At 38.1% G+C, this 6,998-nt stretch overlaps 1 pseudogene; it reads left to right on the top strand.

Annotated features, from left to right (window-relative positions):
* Nucleotides 1–1,385: 1,385 nt before the first annotated feature.
* Nucleotides 1,386–5,637, top strand: LOC116144177 (annotated as a pseudogene).
* The last annotated feature ends 1,361 nt before the right edge of the window (nt 5,638–6,998 follow it).

Here is a 6,998-nt window from a genome sequence, read left to right as displayed (position 1 = left end):
AAATTTGGCGTGGCACTGTACATTGACACTAAATTGGTACAATGTTTGGCGCTAGCTTGGAGGTATTTTTCACGCCATTTTGGTATTTTTACACCAAAATAATGTTGGATTGGAGATGCCCTTACTCATGTATTTTTATAAGTTCTTCTTAAAATAAGGATGTTATCAATCAAGATATAAAAATTCCAGACTTTATTAAGGGAAGGATAAAAGTTACAAATTATTCAATTAAAGAACATTTAACGATTATTTGCTGTTTAACTTTAATGAAAAATGACAAAGTGACAAGGGTCCGTTTGTTTTATTATTTTGGATAGGATTTTGAGAATAATATTGGGTAATTGAATATGGGAGTATTACGAGGTAAAATTTAAAAATTTACAAAAAAATTCCTAAGTTTACTAATTTAACTAAACACCCCAATATATAAAAATTTTGTAAAATGAAAAAAACACCCCCACCCATCCACAGTGTCAGATTCCGGCCACCATCGTTAGAATTTGGCTGGAAAATGGAGTTACGACGCAGACCTGTCGGATCTGGCAGATAGGCGTCAATATGGCCTTTTTCGCCCAGATCTACGGTCAGATCTGGCCGTCGATAGCCGAAAAAGTCCAGATCTGGCTGTTAGCGACGACCAAAGATATGACCGTCGTTGTCGGTCAACGGCCAGATCTAGCTTTTTCAGGCCAGATCGGTGAATTACCGGCCAGTTCCGGTCGTTTGTAGGCTGTTGTGATAGATTCCGACTACCACTAATGGTGGTTGTTAGAATTTGGCAAGTATGGGTGGGTGGAGGTGTTTTTGTTAATTTTTAAACTTTTTTGAGAGTATTTAATGAAATTAATAAACTTAAGAGATCTAAAAATAATTAAAAAATATACTAATATTTCTCAAATAACAAAACAAACAATATTTCAAGAATATGATTAGAAATATGGGTAGAAATAATGTACTAAACGGAGCTATTAATTATTATTATTATTATTTTATTTTATACCCAAATTGGCTCTAGTAATTAAATAAACTCAACTAACATTTACTAACCCAACTTATTACAAGGGGTAATGCTATACTTACACTATTTATTTATACTATTTTGTAAATATGATAATGTGGTATATACTACAACCACATAAATATTATTATAATATTAAAAATTTAAAATAATTAAAAGTTTGTATGGTTGTGATATATGTCACGTCATGAGATAATAAAAATGGTGTAAAAGAGTTATATAAGTGGAGGATTACTCTATATTAGATTAGAAGATGCAACGTCGGCATTGTCTGTTCTCCTCCATTGAGTTGAGCCCCGTGTTTTCTTAACTCATCAAAAGAAAAACAAAATTGAAGGATGGATTTGAACTCAGTAGCCGGTAACCTCACGCTATTTGCATACCATATCCAGCTCAAGGTCACATTAACCCAATGTTCAAACTAGCTAAACTCCTTCACTTGAAAGGCTTTCACATAACCTTTGTCAACACTGAATACAATCATAGACGTTTACTCAAGTCAAAAGGCCCCAACCATCTTGAAGGTCTGCTTGACTTTCGCTTTGAAACCATCCCGGACGGTCTCCCTTTTTATGACGCCGATGTTACCCAAGACACTCCTTCTCTTTGTGACTCCACCTCCAAGTATTGCTTTGCCCCTTTTTGCAATCTTATTCGTAAACTCAATGATACTTCATCTTCCAAAGTCCCGCCCGTCACTTGTATTGTCTCAGATGGTTCCATGTCCTTCACTGTCGATGCTGCTGAAGAGTTCGGAATCCCTGATGTACTTTTCTGGACACCGAGCGCCTGTGGCCTTCTATGCTACACGCAGTTCCATCTTCTTGTTGAAAGAGGTTTAACACCGCTTAAAGGTATGATACTAGAAAGGATTGAACACGAAAGTCTCTGCTTTTTTATTTCTCATTGATAGATTCTCGGTTAATATTTGATAGTGAACTTTTGTTTGTTTGGTTCCTAAACAGATGTTAGCTACCTCACTAACGAGTATCTGGAAACTATGTAGACTGGATTCCGGGGATGAAAAGTATTCGTTTAAGGGATTTTCCGGTTTCATTAGAACACAGATGCAAATGACATCATGGTAATTACATCATCAGGGAAGTTCAGAAAGTTCCAAGGCTTCTGCCATCGTTTTGAACACGTTTGACTCCTTGGAACAAGCTGTTTAGATGCCCTCTCAGTACTGCTGCCTCTGTTTACACCATTGGTCCCCTTCCGCTGCTTACCCGTAGATTGGGGATGGAAACTAAATTTCGATCGAGTTGTGGAAAGAACAGTTTGACACAATAGAATGGCTCGATTCGAAGGACACGGCTCTGTGGTGTATGTAAATTTCGGAAGTATCACTGTAATGACTCCGGAACAACTCACTGAGTTTGCTTGGGACTAGCTAATAGCAGAATGCAATTTCTCTGGATAATTAGGCCCGATCTGTGGCTGGTGACTCAGCAATTCTTGCACCAGAGTTTCTCACTGAAACCAAGGACAGAGGATGTTAGTAGCTGGTGTCCGCAAGAGAAAGTGCTAAACCACCCATCAGTAGGAGGATTTTTAAGCCTGGGATGGATTCAACAATTGAAAGTATATGCAATGGAATACCAATGGTTTGTTGGCCATTTTTTGCTGAACAGCAGACCAACTGTATGTATGCTTGTAATGAATGGGGCATTGGATTGGAGATTGATAATAATGTAAAGAGAGATGAAGTAGAAAAGCTTGTGGTGAGTTGATGCATGGAGAGAGGTAAAGAAATGAAAAAGCGAGCTGTAGAGTGGCAATTGAAGGCAGAAAGGCTAGTGCACCTGTGGTTCTTCATACCAAAACCTCGAGAAACTTATTGCACAAGTGTATTAGAAAAGCATATAAATTGAGGGAGTTGTTGCTGCGTCTGCGTAATGCATATATATATACACTAATTTTGCTAGTCTTTCTTTGGGGTTGAAGTTTGTCGCATGCATTTCCCACATGTTCAATTTTCAAGTGTTGGTATTATCTTTGTGGACATTTGCCTTGCTTAATCAATCTTCTGTGTTATGTTTCAATAATGAAATATGATAATCACTAAACATTACTCAAATGATGTTAAGAAAAAATTATAACTTCAAAAGCAAAGAGGTGGTTAAGTTGGTATGTTGAGTACCTTCTAAAAATTTTGACGCATGTCGAATTAAGTATGAGGTGGTAAAGTTGTTGATTGCAGTGAGGTTCATGAGCAACCAATTTCATCAGTGATGTGATACCACGGGAGATGAGAATATTATTAAAGCAAGAAATTGGAAGGAGGTAATCCTTTTCATGATCAGCCAAGTTTATTTGCTTCAAATATCCAGGTAAGGTGTTATTAGAATTTCTCAGACTTCTTCAAATGTGCTGTAAACAAGTCCTGAAAACGGAAAAAAAAGAATGAGTGCTATTTAATAAAAAACTGCATCTTCTGTCATATTTATCATTTACTTATATGCTTGGATTCTTGTTAGATGGAATGAATCGCCTGTGCTGTCAGTGCGCAAGTATATTGAGTTTATTATCATACAAATTTATTTGCAGCGGTGAACTATGATTTTGATTTCCATGTAAGGAATTGTGACTTTTAAGCACTTGGCCTATCCATATGATATCCAAATCTTTGAATGTGCGCAGGTTAATTGAGTTTATTATTATACAATTGCCTTTGCTGGCAATTTTGGGTTAATTGATGCCACATAGAGGTGGAAAATTTGGGCCGGGTTAGGCGGGTCAACCCTAACCGGCCCGGAAAATGAGGGTTAAGCCCGGACCGCCAAGTGGCGGTCGGGTTGCCCTAACGGTAGCACCCCCGGGCGGGCCGGGTTGACAATGGAACCGCAACCCGGCGGGTTGCTATTTGTCTCTTTGCAAGAGACCCGGCAACCCGCGGGTGGTGTGTGCAACCGGCGGGTTGGCAGTTACACCCGCCAACCGGAGGTTGCAACAGCAACCGCCGGGTTGGCCGAAAAAAATAAAAAAAAAATAAAAATTTATTTTATTTTTCAAATTACCTTTTTACCCTTGAAATATAGCCGTTTTATAACCGTTGAAAGGGTCTTTTTCGTCATTTCTCTTTCCCATTTTTTCCTATAAATTGGCCCTAAGTTCTCACATTTTTCTCACAACTCAAATTCTCTCATTCTCTCATATTCTCTAATCTCTAATCTCTCAATTATTCATTTATTAGTTTTTGCAATTTGCTCATATTTTAATTTTTATTAGTTTTTGCAATTTTTAATTCATATTTCCAATTTTCCAAATTCCAATTTCCATACTTCAATAAGTCTAATTTTTCTTATATTATAATTTTATTGTATCAAAATTGAATTAATATTTGAAATGTTAACAAACAAAAAAATTGAATTGAATTATTGATATTAGAAAAGTTAATTAAAAACAATTATATTTATAATTATTTATTTGAAAAGTTAAATAAAAAAACAAAAACAAAAAAATAAAAAAAGGAAAATCGGGCTAACCCGGCCCAACCCGCCACCTAACCCGGCGGGTTAGGGCTGGCGGGCCGGGCTGGGCCAGCCATTTTGGGGAAAATGGCGGGCCTAACCCGGCCTGCCTTTGTTGGCGGGCGGGTTAGGCCCAGCCCGCCAAACAAAGTAACCCGCCGCGGGCCGGGTCGGGCCGGGCCGGGCGGGTTACTTTTCCACCTTTAATGCCACATGTGTCAAATGGACAGAGGACTGTTGATTGTTTATTTCTGCAGTCTAGGTGCCTAGTGGGGTGTCAGTGATGCTTCTTCATCCTTTTTAGATTGGGAGGGCTGTTTAAGAGAACAATAATGCTACAAAGACCGGCACTTCACACCGAATTCTTATACCGAATTACATGTCCTGTGACACACACCAGTCACGTTGCACTGTTTATAAATATTTTGCTAGTGAACGACCGTTCATCAACTATGGATGGCCGTTCACTTACAATAGACTCCCATCCATATTATATGGACGGGAGTTCATTTACTATGGACGGGAGTCAATATTTAAAGAACGCCCGTTTATCAGTAAATGAAAAAAAAAATAAAAAAAAAAATAATGGACGACCGTTCATAGGTTATGGACCCTATGGATGACCATCCTTAAATGAAGGATGGACGTCCACATATAATGGACGCCCGTCCAATCTTTAAATAATAAAATTTTTATAAACAAAATTAATGGACGGGCGTTCATATGTTAATGGACGCTCATCCATTATTAATGTATTTTGGTGTTTCTTTTGCTTTCTTTGCTTTAAGGCTTTTGTCAAGTTCTGATAAGGAAGATGAGAAATGGTCTGAGTTGCATGATAAAATGCTTCAAGGAAGTGCTCAACTGTTGGGTTTGCTTGTGTGGAGAGTCCAGAGAGAGGGGGTTGTTGGGGACAAATGTGAGGTTCTGCATAAGCTTGAGACGGCTAAGAAAGAGATTGTAGAGTCGAGGAAGTTGAGAAGCGAAGACGCCAAAGCTAATGAGAAGGTTGTTAGCATCTTTGCAACGCAAGCGCAAACGTGGTTTAATGAGAGGAAGAAGCTCCAGCAACATATTGGAGCTCTTATTAATGAATTGAGGGTGTTTGAGAAAAAGAAAGATGAAGCTGTTTCGGATTTTGAATGAAAGATTGAAGGAAACTAAGATTTTGGTGGCGTCGAAGGATAAGTTATTGGAGAAAGAGGAACAGAAAAGGAAGAGGTTGAAGAGAAGCTAACAAAAGCGGAAAGTATTGTAGAAGAATTGAGAGAAGCTACAAAGCAAGAAGCGCAACTGATTGGAAAATATGAAGAAATGGAAAAGGCTCAAAGAGAATGGGAAGAGAGGTTTAGAGAAAATAACAACAGTGCACTAGTATGCTTTTTTAGAACCTATGTGATTTTTAGCCAGTTAAATGCTCTCTCTTTAACTGATAGCAAACAACAGTTTGCTATGTATTAAAACTTAAAAAAGAAGAAAAGAAGAAGATGTGCTTTTTGGATGGCTGTCCATATTAATTGGACGCTAGTCCATAGAATTTGGACAGGAGTCCATTGTTTTTTATTTTTTTTAAGTACTTTTTATGGACCCTCATCCATTCCACTATGAATGGCCATTAAGGAAGTATGGACGGCCATCTGAAACCGTTGGACGGTCGTCCATTTACGATAGTTTTCTATGGTCTAACGTGGCGACGTCCATGTATTTCGGTGCAATTGTTTGGTATCAAACTTTCGATGGATATAGCATTTTTGAAAAATTTAATAACAGGCAAAAAGGAACCAGCCCAGAAGACTCCATCAATCAAAAATGCTATATCCACTGAAAGTTTGGTACCGAACAATTGCACCGAAATACGTAGATGTCGTCACGTTAGACCATAGAACACTAACGTAAATAGACGATCGTCCAACGGTTTCGGACGGCCTTCCATACTTCCTGAAAGGCCGTTCATAGTGGAATAGACGGGGGTCCATAGAAAGTATTTAAAAAAAATAAAAACAATGGACTCCTGTCCAAATTCTATGGACTGGCGTCCAGTTAATATGGACGGTTGTCCAAAAAGCACATCTTCTTCTTTCTTTCTTTTTTAAGTTTTAACACATAGCAAACAGTTGTCTGCTATCAGTCAAAGAGAGAGCATTTAACTGGCTAAAAATCACATAGGTTCTAAAAAAGCATACCGGTGTACTATTGTTATTCTCTCTAAACCTCTCTTCCCATTCTCTTTGAGCCTTTTCCATTTCTTCATATTTTCCAATCAATTGTGCTTTTTGCTTTGCAGCTTCTCTCAATTCTTCTGCAATACTTTCCGCTTTTGTTAGCTTCTCTTCAACCTCCTTCATTTTTTGTTCCTCTTCCTCCAATATCTTATCCTTTGACGCCACCAAAATCTCAGTTTCCTTCAATCTTGCATTCAAACTCCGAAACAGCTTCATCTTTCTTTTTCTCAAACACCCTCGATTCATTAATAAGAGCTCAATATGTTGCTGGAGCTTCTTCCTCTC

Source organism: Pistacia vera, unplaced genomic scaffold, assembly GCF_008641045.1.
Source record: "Pistacia vera cultivar Batoury unplaced genomic scaffold, PisVer_v2 Contig44, whole genome shotgun sequence".
NCBI classification, from domain to species: Eukaryota; Viridiplantae; Streptophyta; class Magnoliopsida; order Sapindales; family Anacardiaceae; genus Pistacia; species Pistacia vera.
Note: the sequence above shows the minus strand (reverse complement) of the source record. Positions and strands in the feature narration are given on the sequence as shown.